General features: G+C 43.1%; 1 protein-coding gene across 3 annotated transcripts in view; it reads right to left on the bottom strand.

The window, feature by feature from the left end:
• The window catches only part of MYLK (myosin light chain kinase), a 260,972-nt gene extending 241,678 nt beyond the window's left edge, over positions 1-19,294 (bottom strand). The window contains exon 1 of one of the 3 annotated variants that reach the window (XM_078066769.1): positions 19,050-19,294. The gene's annotated coding sequence lies outside the window, so the exon portion shown is untranslated. The remainder of the gene's footprint in view (positions 1-19,049) is intronic. The other 2 variants (XM_078066774.1, XM_078066775.1) reach the window with 2 other exon arrangements.
• Between the last annotated feature and the right edge of the window lie 1,135 nt (positions 19,295-20,429).

Here is a 20,429-nt window from a genome sequence, read left to right on the forward strand (position 1 = left end):
GTTCCACTGACCAGGGTCTGGCACAGTCCCACAACCCCACGGCCATCCCAGTGAGTCAGGCTGAATAAAGAAAGACAGGAGGGCCAAACAATCCAAAGCATCGCCCAGACCCGGCAGTTAGCTCCTCCTTGCTCCAGAGCAAAATCAAGAGCCTGGCTTCCTGAGTCACCCCTACTCATCCTCCAGTCCAGAAATAACTGTGGAGGGAGAAAGTGACGGACACTCCCTCTCCACACCCTAGTCTTCTAGCGGATTTTCTCATCGTGTTTGCAATTTGTTTGGCATTTCTCCATAGACTTGTCCACATTCCCTGCTTTGTATCCTTCAAAGTACCCCCTCATCTACCCCAGCCCAGGGGAGAGAGTGAGGGGCTTCATGTAAACCTCACACTGTTGGGAGGTTGTGAGCATCTCCATGTTAGAAATGAGGAGATGAAAACTTAGAGTAGCTAAATAATTTCCCAGGGTCACCTATCTAATAAGTTGTTGGGCTGGGATTCAAAACTGCATCTCTTAGTGGCAGAGCCCAGTCCCTTCCCATCCAGCATACATCCAGCTTCCCTAATCAATGAGGAAAAGCAGCCAAGATGGACTCTGCAATCCGCCTGCACGAAATCCATCCCCTGCACCCCACCACCATGGCGCTACATGGTCAACACATATCTGACCACACCCGTGAAGGTCTGAAGTGTTCATATTCAGGAGCCAGATGGGCCAGGCCCTCCTGCTCCACCTCTCACACACACAGAGACGCCCCCTCTGTAGGAGACCACGGCCCAGGAAAGGGGTCAGTCAAGCCCTTTTGGAACACCAGCACGGGGCCAGCATCTGGATGCCTAAGTTTCTGGGCCTGGCAGCCACTGTACCAACCATAACCCTCAGGAAAAGAACAGTAATTAGGAAGCAGCACCCCACACACCAAACTTAAGTCATGTTTCCAAAGTGGCCTCCAAAATGAAAGATGAGCCTGCGCCTGCGTGACAGCACTTGGGCCCAACTCCTCCATACCACCTCCATTTCCTCTGGGCCCCTGACAAAACTATAAAGGGAGTTTGGTAGAGGCACCATGAACATGCATAGCTGTTTCCATCCAGCCATAAATGTTTAGAGCCATCCATTACATGCCTGACGGGAGATGGGAGGTGGTGCTATTGAGGCCCTCTTCCTGAGAAGCTCCCAGCTCAGTGACAACACAAGCTAAGAAACAAAGACTAGACCAGGTACAGTCCAGATGCTCTAAACTAGTGGAGTTTATCTAGAGATCACAAGGCTGGTTCAACATCTGAAAAGCAATCCATGTAATTCACCATTAACTAAAGCAGGGGTAGGCAAACTATGGCCAAATCTGTCTATTGTCTATTTTTATAAACAGTTTTATTGAAACACAGCCATGCCCGTTCATTTACATATTATCTATGGCTGCTTTCCTGCTAAAATGGCATAATTGAATACTTGTGACAGAGGAGGTAGAGCCTGAAGGGTTGAAAATATTTACCATCAGTTTTTTACAGAGAGAGTTTGCCACCCTCACTCTAAGCCATTGGGAGAAAGCCCTCTCACCCATAAAACTGCAACAACTCCAACTCCCTCTACCCCTTGCTCCACAGATCAGGTTGGGAGGCAGATGAGCATTAGGATCCCAGACTATCAGAGCTGGAAGACCAGACCACTGCCTTCATGAGGGAAGTAGTCCAAGGTATGACTTCTGCTCCTCCTTCCCACTGGTCCCACCCACAAGCAGAAGCCTCAGGGCACTCTGCAAGAATCTGGCACATGCTTTTACTAAAGATCTCATAATAAATGCTTAGAGGTGGAAAAACTTGTTCTACACCTCCATGTTCACCTTCCCAACCCAATCACCCCAGAAAAGAAGAACCCTGGAGTCTTATTAGAAAGAAAGGTCTCAAATCAATGATCTAAGCGTCCACCTTAGCAAACTAGTAAATGAAGAGCAACTAAATCAAAGCAAGGAGAAAAGAAATAATAAAGATAAGGTAAGGAATCAATGAAATGGAAAACAAAATAATAGAGAAAAAAAATCAGTGAAGGGGCACCTGGGTGGCTCAGTCGTTAAGCGTCTGCCTTCAGCTCAGGTCATGATCCCGGGGTCCTGGGATCGAGCCCCACATCGGGCTCCCTGCTCAGCAGGAAGCCTGCTTCTCCCTCTCCCACTCCCCCTGCTTGTGTTCCCTCTCTCGCTGTGTCTCTCTCTGTCAAATAAATAAAATCTTTAAAAAAAAAAAAAAAATCAGTGAAACCAAAACCTGGTTCTTTGAAAAGATCAATAAAGTTGGACAAACCTCTAGACAGACTGACAGAGAGCAAAAAGATACAGACTATAAATATCCAGAATGAAAAAGGAGACATCACTACAATCTGTAAAGACATTAAAAGGATAATAATTAAATACTATGAACAATATTTGCCCATAAATTCTACATTTTAGATAAAACAAATTACCCCCAAACCAGAAACTATCAAAAATCACTCAAGAAGAAACAGATAACTTGGATAGCCCCATATTTGTTAAAGAATTTAATTTGTAGTTAAAACTCTCCCACAGGGGCACCTGGGTGGCTCAGTCGGTTTAGTGTCTGCCTTCGGCTCAGGTCATGATCCCAGGGTCCTAGGATCGAGACCCGCATCAGTCTCCCTGCTCAGCGGGGGGGCGGGGGGTGTCTGCTTCTCCCTCTCCCTCTGCCCCTCCTCCCTGCTGTGTTCCCTCTCTCTCTCCCCCGCCGTCTCTCAAATAAATAAATAAAATCTTTTAAAAAATTAAAAAAGAAACTCTCCCACAAATAAATTCCAAATTCAACTACCTTCGCTGGCAAATTCTACCAAAAGTTTAAGGAATAAGTAATAACAGTCTCATATAAACTCTTTTAGAAAATAGAAGAGGAGGGAACACCAAAAATATGAAATACAGCTATAGGGCTAGAAAAATATGTTCAATATTTGTATGTGTGAAACTATAAAACATTGATGAAGAAATTAAAGGAGACCTACGTAAAGGGAGAGATATAGCTTATTTATGTATTGAAAGACCTAATATTGTTAAGCTGTCAATTCTCCCCAAACTGATCTGTAGATTCAATACAATACCAATCAAACTGCCAGCAGGATTTTCTAAAGATGTCAGTAAGATGATTCTGAAATATATTTGAAAGACAAAGATCTAGAATAGCCAAAACAATTTTGAAAAAGAAGAACTAAGTTGAAGGACCCATACTACCTGATTTCAAATTTACAATAAAGCTACAGCAATCAAGACAGTGTGGTATTACTGAAAGGATAAACACATGAACCAATGTAACAGAATAGTCAGAAATAGACCCATATACATACATGCTCAACTGATTTTCAACAACAATACAAAGGCAATTCAAGAGGGGACAGATAGTCTTTTCACTATGGTACTAGAATAATTGGACATTTGTATGCAAAAAAGAACCTCTATCTATACCTATCCACCATGCACAAAAAATAACTCAAAATGGACCAGACCTAAATATAAAAACTAAAACTATAAAACATTGCAAAGAGAGTATTAGAAGGAGAGGTTGGAAGATGGTGACTGAGTAGGAGGACCCTAGGCTCACCTCATCCCACGAATACAACTAGGTAACTATCAAATCATCCTAAATACCCCGAGAAATTGACCTGAAGACTAGCAGAACAAACTCCACAACCAAAGGCAGAGAAGAGGCCACATCGAAAAAGGTGGGCAGTGTGGAGACATGGTGTGGGAGAGAAATGGATCATCTGCTGCAGTGAGGAGGAAGCTGTGCTCACAGAGAAGAGTGATAGGCCAGCACTCAGGGGAGTACACAGGGAAAATGAATCCCCATAGCAGTTGGCTTGGAAAGTGAGAAGGGCCAAATTTTGTGAGTTCTTGCAACCAGCAGGGCTTAAAGCTGGGAATTTAAAAGTCAGCAGGTGTGGCTGGGATAGAGCCCAGAGGGCATTGTGCTGCTTTTGGAGAAAAGGCAGGCAAACAACCTGAGGACATACAACATGGAAACAGGGATATGAAGAAGCCTTGGGCACAAAGTGGGGAAGTTATTTGCTCATCTCAGAGCACAGTCCCAAAGAGGCAGCATTCACAGAGAGACCCCTCTGGGAACAAAGGAACTAACTGGCACCATTTCCCTGCCCTGCCCCTCAGCAAACACACAGAGCCACCTGCAGGAACCAGCACAGCACTGACACTTGCTACCTAACTTGCTTACACCTAGCCCTATCTCTTTCCACTGCACTCCAAAAGAACTACCCTTTCCAGTCACTCTTGCCTTAGTACCAGCTCAGTGGGCCTTTTCCCACAAAAGACCTGCCCAAACACCTGCCACACCATGTCTTCTGACGCAGGAGTTTTATAGAGCCTTGGTTCCAGTGGCAGGGGAGACAGGTCTCCTTTCAAACACAGACAAGAGCACACCTAGTTAAAATGTGCCACATTCAGGCCAGGGACCAAAACACTGCCCACAACAGGCAAATATGGCCTCTGCAGATGACTGGCCTAAAGGATGAAGCAGCCAGGACAAAAGGGCACAGCTTATGCCACACACATTGGAGACACTCCTGAAAGTGCCAGGCCCTGGGGAACAGGGGACACCACACACAGGACATTACATGACCTCTTCTTCGTAAGGCCTTACCCTCAGGAACCGGAGACATAGCTGATTTTCCTAATTTACAGAATCAGGCACAGAGACTTCGACAAAATGAGAAGACAGAGAAATCGATCCCAAATGAAAGACTAGGACAAGGCCATAGGCAAGATCTAAGGGAAACAGATATAAATAATATGCCTAATAGAGAATTTAAAGTAATGATCGTAAAGATACTCACTGGACTTGAGAAAAGAGTAGAAGACAGGAATGAGACTCTTAACACAGAGATAAGGAATAACACAGCAGAGATAAAGGGCTTGACAAATGAAATGAGAAACACACTAGATGGAATGAACAGTGGGATGGAAAAAAGCAGAGGAACAAATTAGTGACCTAGAAGACAGAGTAATGGAAAGTAATCAAGTCAAACAAAAGCGAGAGGAAAGAATTGTGCAAAACAAGAGTAGACTTAGGGAACTCAGTTACTCCATCAAACATAGTAACATTCGTATTATAGGAGTCCCAGAAGAAGAGAGAGGAAAGGGGGCAGAAAATTTATTTGAAAAAATAATAGCTGGAAATTTCCTTAATTTCAGGAAGGAAACAGATATCCAGATCCAAGAGGCAGAGAGAACTCCCATCAAAATCAACAAACAACAAAAAGCAGGTCCACACCAAGACATATTGTAATTAAACTGATAAAATACAGTGATAAAGAAAAAGTTTTTAAGCAACAACACAAAAGACATTAACTTACAAGGGAAAACCCATAAGGCTAGCAGGAGATTTTTCAGCAGAAACTGAAGCCAGAGGGGAGTGGCATGATATATTCAATGTGATGAGTAAGAAAAATCTGCAGCCAAAAATATTCCACCCAGAAAGGCTATCATTCAGAACAGAAGGAGAGATAAAGCGTTTCCCAGACAAACAAAAACTAAAGGAGTTTATGACCACTAAACCAGGCCTGCAAGAAATATTAAAGGGGACTCCTTGAGTGGAAAGGAGAAACCAAAAGTGACAGTGTAAATGTAGGAAGCAGAAGACCAGTAAAAAATGGTTATATCTGTAAAAGTCAGTCAAGGAACTCACAAAATAAAAAGGATATAAAATATAACAACATATACCTAAAACGTGGGAAGGAAAGGAGTTAAGGATGGGTTCAAACTTAAACAACCATCAACTTAATATAGACTGCTATATGCAGAAAATGTTATATACAAACCTAATGGTAACCATATATCAAGAACCACTAATAAATATGCAAAGAATAAAGAGAAAGCAATCCAAATATATCAGTAAAGAAAATCAGCAAAACACGAAAGACAGAAAGACAAGAAAGGATCAGAGAAAATCTTCAGAAACAATCACAAAATAAATAATAACATGACTATATATATATATATATACACATATATACACATATATACATACATATACATACACATATATATATTATTATATATATATATATATATATACACACATATATACTTTGAATGTAAATGAACTAAATGCTTCAATCAAAAGACATAGGGTGACAGAATGGATTAAAAAACAAGACCCATTTATATGCTACCTACAAAAGACTCATTTCAGACCTAAAGACATCTGCAGATTGAAAGTGAGGGGATGGAGAAACATCTATCATGCAAATGGATATCAAAAGAAAGCTGAGTAGCAGGACAAAACAGACTTTAAAACAAGGACACTGTATAATCATAAAGTGAACAATCCAACAAGAAGATATACAATTGTAAATATTTATGCCCCCAACTTGGGAGCACCCAAACATATAAAACAATAACAAACATAAGGAACTCATTGATAATAACACAGTAATAGTCGGGGACTTTAACACCCCAATACATCAAAGGACAGATCACTTAAAGGGAAAATTAACAAGGAAACAATGGCATTGAATGACACACTGAAACACAAGGATTTAACAGATATATTCAGAACATTCCATCCTAAAACAGCAGAATATACGTTCTTTTCAGGTGCACAGGGGACATTCTCTAGGAGAGATCACATATTAGCCTACAAAACAAACCTCAACAAATTCAAGAAGATCGAAGTCATACCATGTATCTTTTCTGACCACAAGGCTGTGAAACTTTAAGTCAATCACAAGAAAAAATTTGGAAAGACCACAAATACATGGAAGTTAAATAACAAGCTACTAAACAATGAATGAGACAACCAGGAAATAAAAGAAGAAATTAAAAAGTACATAGAAACCATGAAAATGAAATGGTCCAAAACAATGGTCCAAAACCTTTAGGATGTAGCAAAAGCGGTTCTAAGAGAGAAGTATATAGCAATACAGGCCTTCCTCAAGAAGCAAGAAAAATCTCAAATAAACAATGTAATCTTACACCTAAAGGAGCCAGAAAAAGAATAACAAACAAAACCTAAAACCAGCAGAAGGAAATAATAAAGACTAGAGCAGAAATCAATGATATAGAAACTTCAAAAACAAGAAAACAGATCAGTGAAACCAGGAGCTGGTTCTTTGGAAAAAAACAATAAAATTGATAAACCTCTAGCCAGACTTAAGAAGAAAAAAAGAGAAAGGACTCAAATAAATAAAATAACAAATGAAAGAGGAAAAATAATAGCCAATATCACAGAAATACAAACAATTATAAGAGAATATTATGAAAAACTATATGCCAACAAATTGGACAAGCTATAAGAATTGGAAAAATTCCTAGAAACATATAAACTACCAAAACTGAAACAGGAAGAAATAGAAAATTTGAACAGACTGATAACGAGCAAAGAAATTGAATCAGTAATCAAAAAACTCCCAACAAACAAAAGTCTAGGACCAGATGGATTCATGGAGGAATTCTATCAGACATTTAAAGAAGAATAAATACTTATTCTTCTCAAACTATTACAAAAAATAGAAAAGGAAGGAAAACTTTCAAATTCATTCTATGAGGCCTGCATTAGTCTGATAACAAAACCAGATAAAGACACCACAAAAAAAGGGAACTATAGGCCAATATCGCTCATGAACATAGATGCAAAAATCCTCAACAAAATACTAGCAAATTGAATTCAACAGTACATTAAAAAAATCATTCACCCAATCAAGTGGGATTTATTCCTGGGATGCAAAGGTGATTCAATATTCAAAAATCAATCAATATGATACATCACTTCAATAAGAGAAAGATAAGAAACATACGATAATTTTAATAGACACAGAAAAAGGATTTGACAAAGTATGACATCCATTCACAGTAAAAGCCCTCAACAAGTAGACTTAGAGGGAACATACCTCAACATAATAAAGGCCATATATGAAAAATCCACAGCAAACATCATTCTTAATGGGGAAAAACTGAGAGCTTTTCCCCAAAGGTCAAGAACAGGACAAGGATGTCCACTCTCACCACTTTTATTCAACATAGTCCTGGAAGTCCTAGCCACAGCAATCAGACAACACAAAGAAATAAAAGACATCCAAATCAATAAGGAAGTAAAACTTTCACTATTTGTAGATGACATGATACTATATAAAGGAAACCCTAAAAACTCCAACAAAAAAATGTTAGAACTAATAAATGAATTCAGTAAAGTCGCAGGACACAAAATCAACGTACAGAAATCTGCTACATTTCTATACACCAATATTGAAGCAGCAGAGAGAAATTAAAAAAACAGCCCTATTTACAATTGTACCAAAAACAATAAAATATCTAAGAATAAACTTAAGCAAAGAGATGAATGACTTTTACTCTGAAAACTATAAAACACTGATAAAAAAAATTTAAGAGGACACAAAGAAATGGAAACACATTCCATGCTCATGGATTGGAAAAGCAAATATTGTTAAAATGTCTATATTACCCAAAGCAATCCACACATTTAATGCAATCCCTATACAAAATACAAATTTTAGGATTGTTTTTTCTAGTTCGGTGAAAAATGCTGTTAAACAACAGCACTGAACTAGGAAAAATAATCCTAAAATTTGTATGGAACCACAAAAGACCCTGAATAGCAAAAGCAATCTTGAAAAAGAAAAACAAAGCTGGAGGCATCACAGTTCTGGACTTCAAGTTACATTACAAAGCTGTAGTAATCAAAACAGTATGTTACTGGCACCAAAATAGACACATATATCAATGGAAGAGAACAGAAAACCCAGAAATAAACCCACAATTATATGGTCAATTAATCTTCAACAAAGCAGGAAAGAATAGCCAAAGGGAAAAAGACAGTCTCTTCAACAAATGGTATTAGGGAAACTGGACAGCAACAAGCAAAAGAGAGAAACAGCCATTTTCTTTCACCATACACAAAAATAAATTCAAAATGGATTAAAGACCTAAATGGTAGACCTGAAACCATAAAATCCTAGAACAAAACACAGGCAGTAAGTAACCTCTTTGACATCAGCCATAACAACTTCTTACTAGACATGTCTCCTGAGGCAAGGGAAACAAAGCAAAAATAAACTATTGGAACTATATTAAAATAAAAAGCTTCCACACAGCAAAGGAAACAATCAACAAAACTAAAAGGCAACCTACTGAATGGGAGAAGATATTTCCAAATGACATATCCAATAAAGGGTTAGTATGCAAAATATATAAAGAATTTATGAAACTCAACACCCAGAAAACAAATAATCTGATTAAAAATGGGCAGAAGACATGATCAGACATTTCTCCAAAGAAGACATCCAGATGGCCAACAGACACATGAAAAGATGCTCAACATCACTCCGCATCAGGGAAATGCAAATCAAAACTACAGTGAGATATCACCTCACACCTGTCAGAATGGCTAAAATCAACACAAGAAACAACAGGTGTTGGTGAGGTTGTGGAGAAAAAGGAACTCTTGTGCACAGTTGGTGGGAACACAAACTGGTGCAGTCACTGTGGAAAACAGTATGGAGGTTCCTCAAAAAGCTAAAAATAGAACTACCTTACGATCCAGCAACTGCACTACTAGGTATCTACCCAAAAAATACAAAAACACTAAGTCAAAGGGATACATGCATCCCTACGTTTATAGCAGCATTGTTTACAATAGCCAAGATATGGAAGCAGCCTAAGTGTCAATAGATTGATGAATGGATAAAGAAGATGTGGTATATAAATATAATGGAGTATTATTCGGCCAGAAAAAGGAATGAAATCTTGCCATTTGCAACAACAGATGGAGCTAGAGAGTATAATGCTAAGGGAAGTAAGTCAGAGAAAGACAAATACCGTATGATTTCACTCATATGTGGAATTTAAGAAACAAAACAAGCAAAGGGAAAGAGAGAGAGAGAGAAACCAAGAAATAGGCTCTTAAGTATAGAGAACAAACCGATGGTTACCAGAGGGGAGGTGGGGGGGAGGGATGGGTGAAATAGGTGATGGGGATGAAGGAGTGCACTTGTCATGATGAGCACCCGGTGATGCATAGCATTGTCGAATCACTATATTGTACACCTGAAACTAATATAACACTGCATGTTAACTAACTGGAATTAAAATAAAAACTTAAAATCCAATAAAGTATTGGAGAAAATCTTTTTTTTTTAAAGATTTTATTTATTTATTTGACAGAGAGAGACACAGAGAGAGAGGGAACACAAGCGGGGGAGTGGGAGAGGGAGAAGCAGGCTTTCAGCTGAGCAGGGAGCCCGATGCGGGGCTCGATCCCAGGACCCCGGGACCATGACCTGAGCCAAAGGCAGACGCTTAATGACTGAGCCACCCAGGCACCCCAGAGTATTGGAGAAAATCTTAATGACCTTGTATTAGGCAAATAGTTCTCAGATACAACACCAAAAGAATACATTTTTAAAAATTGATAAATTAGACTTCATTAAAATTAAAATCTTCTGCTCTGCAATAATAGACATTGTTGAGAGAATGAAAAGACGAGCCATAGACAGTCAGAAAATATTTGCCAGACAGGTACCTGATAAAGGACTCATGTTCAGAATATAAAAGAATTATATATATCTCAAATCTCAGCCATAAGGAAACAATCCAATAAAACCCAGGCAAAAGATTTAAACAGATACTTCACCAAAGAAGATACAGAGATAGCAAACAAGCCAAATAACAAAGATGCTCGCCATCATTAGTCATTAAGGAAATGCAAATTAAAACCCCAATGATAAAGCTATACGTATCAGAATACCTAAAAATTTTTAAATCTTACAAATACTAAGTGCTGACAAGGATGTGGAAACTATACCCTTGTATGTCACTAATGGGAATGCATAATGGTACAGCCACTTGGAATAAACGTAATCAGTTTGAAATGTTATTGTAATACACTTACCATACTACCAGTAATCTTACTCCTAGGTATTCACCCAAGGGAAAAGAAAATCTATGTTCACATAAAAACCTGTACACTAATATTTACAGTGAATTATTCATTATCACCCCAAACTGGAAACAACCCAAATGTCCTTCAGTTGTGTATAAATACCTTGTGGTAGATCCACACAATGAAATAAAACTCAGCAACAAAAAGGGGCAACCTAATGAACACCCAACCACATGGATGAATCTCAAACACCTCGTGCTAAGTAAAAGAAGACAAACTAAAAAGGCTGCATATCATAGGACTCCGTTTATATGACATCCCAAAAAAGGCAAAACCATAGGGACAGAAAACAGGTCAGCGGCTCCTAGGGTCCTCCAGGAGGGGAAGGGCTGTCTACAAAAGCACAGAAGACAATCTTCTGGGAAATGGAATCCTGCATCTTGATTGTGGTGGTGCTTACATGGCTATATATGCTGTCAAAACTCAGAACTGTACCCTAAAATGGGCGGATTTTATTGCATGTAAATTATACCTCAATTTTTTTAAAATGAGAAAGAAAAAAAATGTCTCTAGAAAGATTCCATCATGAGGCAGCACTGAAAAGTTATTGTGTATCTAAAACAACAACTGCCACTTGTCAAGCAAGGGAATCAAACAGCAGCAAGAACTGCCAAATTTACCAGAATAAAGTATAGACTTTTCAAAGCTAGGAAAATTTGGTATTACTGACTCATGTGCAACCTATGATCAGTTGGGTACTGTACAATAATTTTTTCAAAGCTCCCGGTTAACTTTCAGAAGATATTTGACTTTTAGCAACATGATTTACTTCTAGAAAAACCTGAACTATAAGTTTGACCTAAAGGAAATGTAGATAAAGCTCTGGTATAATTTAACTTTCCTCAGAATTATTCTGTTAACCCTAAAGAGGCTAAAGATGTCAAAATCATGGTCACATACAAAACTGGCCAAGGACAGCAAAGACAATAGTTAGGGTTCTCACTTATGACCATAAATGCAATAAACCCAATAAAATATTAGAAAATCAAAGCCAACAGGGTTTTTTTTTTTTAAACTACACATGTATGTCATGACCAAGCATTTAACCAAGAACTCATCCCAGGAATTCAAGGAGGAGTGAACATTCAAAACTCATGAACACAGATTATGAAAAACAGCATTTCATCTTGAAATCGTGTAACTATAGGAGACAAACACAACGCAGAAGGATCTCAGTATTTTGACTGTGATAATGATGAGGAAAGTGGCAATTTTATGAATAAAGGCATACTGTAATTCAGAAAATTTTCTAAAATTGTGTATATTAAAGGAAGTGCTTTATTCCTGAGAAACTATACAGTGATAGGAATCTCACAGCCTAAGGTAACTTGGAATCAAGAAAATATGCAGTGTCATCTCCTTTGACCACACAACAATTACCTTTCTTTTCCTCATTAGCTAGCCTGAGTTGGTTTCTGTTAATTTTAACAATCCTTCCTAATATACAAATCCTAATATACAAATCACAGAAATAATTACATAATGAAAAATCCACCAAAATTGATACCCAAATCTGGCTGACACAAGAAACACCTGGGGAGCTCTGGAAAAACAGATTCCCTGACCCCACCCAGGTAATCTGGGCTGGCTACAGGGAGGGCATGCATTATTTTGCAAACAAGGCTCCCAAGGGGACTTTGTTATCAGCTAGTTCTGGAACCAACACCATGAGAAAATAGAGGCATTAGGCACGTCCTTCCTTTGAAGTTTTTTCAATGTAGTTGTAGATCTAAAATTTTACCATTAAAAAAATGAAACAAAAGATAAAAACATTCCTGGGGCGCCTGTGTGGCTCAGTCGTTAAGTGTCTGCCTTCAGCTCAGGTCATGATCCCAGGGTCCTGGGATCGAGCCCCACATCGGGCTCCCCGCGCCTGCTTCTCCCACTCCCCCTGCTTGTGTTCCCTCTCTTGCTGTGTCTCTGTCAAATAAATAAATAAAATCTTTAAAAAAAAAAAGATAAAAACATTCCATAAGAATAAATAAATGATTTGTCCCCACCATAAGAACTGTGCAGGGACTAATTGCTACAGAAGTCTGAACAAGGACAAGAATTTGAAGCTGAAGAGGTCAGAGGCAGCCTCCGTGTTGGGGCAGCACCTGACAGGTATTGGGAGCTTAATGAATTCCCTGGACAAATATTTAAGGATAGAAGGACTTGTTAGTCAAAGAGGCAAGTGAAGAATATTCCAGGAGAGGATACAGAGAGGAAATGTGTTCATTAGGTTCAAGGACAATAAGTGAACCAATCTCTCTGGTTTGGAGGTCAGATTATGGAGGCCCTTGAGCTTCAGGTTAAGGTTGTCCTGTGAGAAGCAGGGGGTCACTGAAGGTTTCTGAAGGTGGAGTGAGGCAGTCAGGATGGGCTTTAAGATTAACAATGCTGGAGTGCCTGGATGGCTCAGTCAGTTAAGCCTCTGGTCATGATCCTGGGGTCTTCGGATTGAGCCCTGCATCAGCCTCCCTGCTCAGCAGGGAGTCTGCTTCTCCCTCTGCTTCTCCCCCTGCCCCTTCCCCTGCCCATGCTCGTGCACTCTCTCAAATAAATAAATAAAATCTTTTTTAAAAAGAGAGACATTAACAAAGCTATCAAGTGTAAAATGTATTTGTGCCACAGAGTATTGTGCCAAATACTCCAAGCCTGCGCTAGCAAAGGTCTGGTTAGGAGCAATAGCAAAACCAAAGTAAAACCAAGGGCTTCTCTAAGCTGGGATAACCAGAGGGCCCACAGGAGGAGGGGCTGAGGGCCTGTGGTCATCTACGACCAGCAGGAGGCCTAGGTGGTCGTCCAATCACAACTAAGAGCTCCCTAAAACAGTACTGGTTGAAAGGCCATGGGGTCAAGTCAGTAGCAATTGCATGAACTGCATCACGCCCCTCAGGAGGCCCTGCTGTGAAGACAAGCTTCTGGGAGCAATAAGGGGCAAGTCACAGGGTAAGGGCTGTGTTCCTCCAGGCACTCTGAAACAACCTGTTGCCTCCTCATTTACATATTCATTTCCACAAGTTCAGCAACCAAGTGGCTAAGCAAACGGTCACTCTGCTGACACTAATATGAAAGTATCAGATGGGAACTTCACATGGATAATGGGGAAGGGTAGGAATAGGTCCACTGTGGGCACGGTCTAGGACTAGGCTTAGCACTCAGCTGGAAAAATGCATAACGTTCAGGAGAGAAATTAGAATGGTTATACCTAACCACTAAGAAGACGTAACTGCAGAAGGTAGGCAGATGAGTAGAAAGTGCCTTCTTATAGAGCGGCAGATGGGAAATCCCTTAGAATCTCTTGTTGAGCATTTCAATTCACCCCATTAGCAAGTCCTAGACTAAAGGATGTAGCCTCCCAGACTCTGGGGAACCAGGTGGAGAGATGGAACCAAATTGCCTCTGACCTCTGGCCTAGGTCAGGCCCTCTCACGCCATCACCCTCCTCCATCAGAGGGGGGTGATAAAAACTCTGGCTGCTTCCGGTTCTGCCACCCAGTGGCTTGGCCTCTGAGACCAGGGTTCCCACCTGGGTATGATGCAGGTGTCAGTTGGACTGGTCTCCTGCAGCCCTAATGCCTGCCATTCCAGAACCAGGAAATAAGCTACTGTAAATGAAGCACGAGAAAAGAACACAGAGCCCTGGGAACCCAAAAGTCTTCCATGGGTCTGGGCTTTCACGCTGGCTGTAGATTCGCTTCTCATTATTTTTGATCCAGTATAAAATTAAAACAAAATTTTTTCCAAGAATATTCTGGGCAGCAGAGGGAAAAACAAGCCTGGAATGAAAACCATCCCCCAAATAAATCTCAGAACAAGCAGGCCTGCATGGTTGAGAGCTCACTGCAGGGTCAAAGGTATTGCTCCAGGTTCCAACAGAAGGGGAGCTGGAGCTTTTGGGCACTAGAGCCAAACAGTCCCACCTTCCTCTCTGCTGGTCAGTACCCAGCCTCCCTTCAGGGTCCTGCTCATGCCCACCCTCCTTCCCCCTCATCTTTGAGGCTTTTCCTGACCACCCTGGCCCTGAATGTTCGGCCACCCTTAAATTCCCCTAGCTGAGTCTATACACAGAACTTGTCTCTGTTTTCTAATTTCTTCATAAATGTTAGCTTTCCCCCCACATAGACCCAAAGTCTCTCGGGCATACCACCTTTGTTTCATAAACCTCCACAGGGCCAGAGGGAGGGCAGGTCTGTAATTAATGTTTGTTGGCTGAGGTACAGGTCATTCCATAGACAAAGAGAACACTACTTAATATGTATGGTAATAGTTATTCCTTCTTTTGTGCCTCTTATGTTTATATATTCATTTAATTTTCATAACCACCCTTGTCATCAGATGAGGAAACTGAAGTCACTCACAGAGGCTAAATACCATGCCCATTAACCAGGGCCAGTGAGTGAACAGGATGGCTCTGAACCTAAGTTTAACACCAAAGATCACATAATACCCTCATGCTGCTTCCTCCTGCCAGGAATCTGAAGGAGAGCTACTCTGTACTAGAAATCTCAGTCTCTGAAAACAAACAGCAAAAATTATAAAAAGCATCCCCAACTATGAAAACCCATAACTGTAGATGTTTAGTTCCCAAAAGATTATGAGAAATAACTCATAAGATCCTAGATTAACAAATTAGCATCAGATCTGGGGGCCCAGAGTGGAGGAGGGGGTAAAGAGGCAGATCTAAAAGAAAGGGAAATCTCTCCTCATTCCTTTTGTCTCCAGAGGGCTCTGCACTAAGGACCCAAGAGAAGAAGAAGAGAGGGGAGAAAGGGGACAGAAGTACCAACACTGGGGGAATGGGGACAATGGTGGGAAAAACCAAGAAGCTGGATCTATACAAAAATCTCCACAGCTCCCTAGTGGGGTGCCCATTGAGCATTCACCCTCAGACACCAAGGGACAGTGAGCAGGAGGACAATGAAGATACGGTAGTGTGAGCATCTGGAAATGCAGCCTTATCCCCATGAGCTGCAAAGAGGGAGCAATGCTGTGGCCCTCCTGCTGCCCCAGCCCCACTGGGCTGGCTGTTACTGCCCACTTCACAGGGGCCACAGCCCTGGCATACCAGGTACATACACAGCAGGAAGGATGCACCTGCTGGCGTGTAGTGACAAACACTGAGGTCTGCTCACCTTGAAATTCTAAGAATTGCATTTGCTCAACATTTTGGCTTAAAATGCATGGAAAAACAGGAAGCCAAAGCTCAATAAAGAGGTAGGCATTCATCTGCAGAATGGCACGGGTGGGAGAGGTGAGTGGCTGGCTCAGCAGACCCCAGCCCAGCACATTCACCTTCTGTGCCTGTGGGGCAAGAGGATGGGGAGTGAAGGGATAGGGGCAGAAGTCACATGGCAGGGGAACCATCCCAGTGACATGTGTGATGGCCTCATTCTGGATTAGTGCGGGATGGTTCCTTGATTCCGAGCCCACATGTCACCCAAGTGTCCCCTTGTACATCTCCCATGCCATTGGTCCTATCTAAGGTTCTCTGGGGGCACCTTCTGCCGGTCACAGGAAAATGACACAATAGTCAAGATAGGCAAAGACAATGTTTTCCGGGGGAGGGGGGTACTTTCTAAGGCTTGTTCTCTAAATTTTACTACATTTACAGAAAGGATAGGTGGGAAACATTTAAGAATGAACAATTTTCCAACCTGCATGTGTTGGTTTGAATTGGGGTAAGGGCAGTTAGGCTTCCAAGTGGGCTTGGTGTACATTTCTAGAATACCAGTAAGTGTTGTTCCCAGAAAGATACTAAATAAAACTCCACATGTTCATGGGTTATCTGGACCCCTATCTGCATTCTGAGCCTTTTAAAAGTCAAAGAGCCAAAAAACCAACTAGTTTTACTCCAGACTCATATTTTGGGGGGAAACAGCAGGGGTCATTCTTGTAGACACTGAGTACATGATGACCCCAGAGTGTTCACGATCTATTCCTCTGAGGCTGGTAAAGACCCCCGGGGAAGGATCAAGACTCCTCCCCCATCTTGGCACTGCAAGAGCCCCTGTCCCCTCAGCACCATCTGCCACCAGCCTTATTTTCTGACAAGCCTTCCCAGCAGACTCCCCTGCAACTGCCAGCTGGGGGCCCCTGCCTTGCAGTGAATGTACCTGTGTGTCTACTAAGCTCCAGGTAGCAGATGGACCCACTTGACCCTGACCTTACCAGTTAGACCAGGAACTTCCCAAGGGTCTAGTCTGCTCTGCACATATCCCCTGAGATCTGGCCGCTGGAAAAATAGTCTCTTGCTGAGGGGGTCAGCAAACCTCACACAAAGAAAAACTGCCACAAGGCCCCAGCCAGCCCCCTCCTCAGTTAGCCGTTATTGCACGAAACAAACAACCCCCACCACCACCACCACACACACAAAACAAACGACCAGCACAAACCCTTCACCACTGTGGGGTGGTTCTCCAGGCTCATGCCTAGTGGTGTGTGAGGACCAGCATCGTTTTGTCTCATCAGTAAATGAGGGAAAAGACATGTACACCCTAGTGAAAAGGCTCTTGTGCAAGTCCCCCAGAGTACCCAGCACCCAGTGTCCAGTCACTCCCCACCCAGAGCCAACTCCCCAGGCCCCTACCTACTCTGCCTCAAGACCCTTGGCCCACTGAGGGTGGGAGACAGAGGGGGAACTTCACTCTGGACACCAGGACGGAACATTCCATGCTGGCCTAGGGCCCTGTGGTGCCACAGCTTCACCCTCCACAGTCCCTGCAGTGTGGGGAGGGGACAAAGACAGGCTGACAGAGAAGGGAAGGAGCTCAAGAATTTAAGGGAAAAGAAAAGAGAGGGAAAGGAAGTGATAAAACAAAAATTTTATTTTACTAGAACTCAAAATGCCCTTTAGGAACCCAATAAGGTTACCAGAAGCACCTACAGTTCCCCCAGAGACTTCCATTGCGGATACCTGAGCTTTGAAGTGTCAGGGGTTCCTCTAATGGTCCTCTCAAGCCCCCCATTTGGAGATAATTTATTGACAACTTATTCACTTTGACATAAAGGATTCCACTAAGTCAGGGAAGAGCCCATAGTCCCCCTTGGAAAGGGGATTTAGCTCTAGGGCAGGCACCTAAAGGCTGGGGGGGGGGGGGCGGGCAGTGAGATGGGGACATTGCACATACTCTGCTCTTTGCACCTGGAGTGAGGAGGGATGGTGAAAAACAGTGGCCTGGGGTCTGGCACCATGCCCACTGCCCAAGTGTACCCCCCACCCCAACCCAGCTTCCTGAATTGCAATGGCTACTTTTACCCTCTCTGGGCCCCAAAGGCCTGGGTCTTTCTCCTTCAGGTAATGATATACAGGGTGCTCCCCCTAACCAAAGAAGTCCTAGAAAACCTCTACCCAACAGTCCACCTTCCCATCTGCAGTACCAGCCCTAAAAATTCAGTCCTTTGGGTCTCGAAGGGTGTTAGTAGCCACAAGTTCCAAGGAAGGGTTCTACCTCAACCACTGACAGCTAACGAGTCCTGGGAATTCGTTATCCAACTCTCTTAACTGCAATGATCTGTGAACAAGGGTCCCTCAACCACCGAACTCCAGTAGAAGCTAAGGAAGCAGAGCGATGGGAGGGGCTTGACTAAGGAGCTGGGAGTGAGAGCAAGACTGCAACGCCCGACGCCCCAGTTTTGCCTGGGACCCCACGGCCGCCTCCACTGCCTTACCTTCCCAGACTCACGTTTGGCCTGGGAGGACCTTCACGTGGCACCCTGATTCCTCCTGCAAAGGGCTAAGGAACTGGAAGATAAGCCCACCTTTCTTCCTTGAGGGCTTCCGCGATAAGCACCCCTCAAATCAAACGCACCCCCTTTCGAATAACGCCTGTCGAGACAACCGCATCACCGTTTCCCAGCACCTCACCTCCCCCCAAAAGAAAACTCCTGGCTGTCTGGAGTCGTTGGGCTCCTTCCCTTACGCTCCACACCCACCCCCCCGAAAAAAATCCTCCTTGCCGCAAGTCGGAGCCCCTCTCCAACTGGGGAGCCGGTGGCAGGCTTCCGAGCAAGGGTCCCAATCCCCGACCCCCACCCTCGGAGAATGACTCCCAGGGGCCGCGCCGGGACAAAAGCGCGCGGCGGGCTCACTCACCCGCGCGGCGAAGGCGGCCGGGTAGCCAAGGCACCGCGCTCGGCGGGGGCGTCCCTGCCGCAGGAGCGCAGCGCGGGCCCCGAGCTCGCTCCGCAGCCGGCTGCAGAGCGGGCGGCGCGGGGAGCCGGCGAGGCGCGTCCGGGGCGGGCCGGATGGGACAGGAGTGAGCGGCCGGCGACAGAGCAAGTGGGACAGCCAGGAGCGAACGCGCGCGTGTGCCAGCACTGAGAGCGCGGCGCTCAGGGTCGGACTCGGACTGCGGGCTGCGGCTCACACGCGCTGATTTGCATGTCGTTTGCATAGCGCTCCGGGAATGGACCTAAGGTCCTTCCCGCCACGCCCACCGTCGCGGCCCCTCCGAGCCGGGAGTCCCGAATTCCGAGCCAACCGAGCTCCCCACGCCGCGCCGCCCCCGCTCCTTAGGCTGCGGTCAACGCGTTTTCTCGATTTGTTTTGTATTTTCGCCTGGAAGACCACCCGATACAGGACAAAAGAGGACCACTCACTGGAAAAACGCAGCGTAGACTTCAAAATTAATTTCCTTTCTGTCTGATGTGCCGATCAAAAACAACGAATCGAGTAGATCCCTCAAAAGGATACAGTTTTGTTTTTTGGATAAAGTATGGTGAAAAAAATTCGCTCACTTTTAAAATTGAACAAGTTACGTGCAATTTTGTTCAGTAGTTGAAGAAATACAAAATTGTAGGGGCGCCTGGGTGGCTCAGTTGGTTAAGTGTCTGCCTTCCGCTGAGGTCATGATCCTAGGGTCCTGGGATCCAGCCCCGTATTGGGCTCCCTGCTCAGTGGAGAGCCTGCTTCTCCCTCTCCCTCTGCTGCTCCCCCTGTTTGTGTGCTCTCTCTCTCTCTGTCGAATAAATAGATAAAATCTTAAAAAAAAAAAAAGAAAAGAAAAGAAATACAAAATTGTATTGGATAGGCTAAACCAGTTCTTAAAAATGTAGATTCTGGAGTTGTGAACCCTACCCTTTCTAGTTGCAAAACTTTGGGCCAGGGGCGCCTGGGTGGCTCAGTTGGTTAAGCGACTGCCTTCGGCTCAGGTCATGATCCTGGAGTCCCGGGATCGAGTCCCGCATCGGGCTCCCTGTTCAGCAGGGAGTCTGCTTCTCCCTCTGACCCTCCCCCCTCTCATTCTCTCTCTCAAATAAATAAATAAAATCTTTAAAAAAAAAAAAAAAAACTTTGGGCCAGTGGGGGTTTATGATCTCTATTACTTGGTTTCCTTCTCAAATGGGGTTAATCTAAGTGCCTCATAGGAATGTGAGGCTTCAATGAGATACAGCAGGTAAAGCTCTTAGGAAAATACCTAACATACAGTTACTGTTAACTTCTTTTTTTAAGATTTTATTCATTTATTTATTT

This window comes from Halichoerus grypus, chromosome 1 (assembly GCF_964656455.1).
Source record: "Halichoerus grypus chromosome 1, mHalGry1.hap1.1, whole genome shotgun sequence".
In the NCBI taxonomy this organism is placed as follows: domain Eukaryota; kingdom Metazoa; phylum Chordata; class Mammalia; order Carnivora; family Phocidae; genus Halichoerus; species Halichoerus grypus.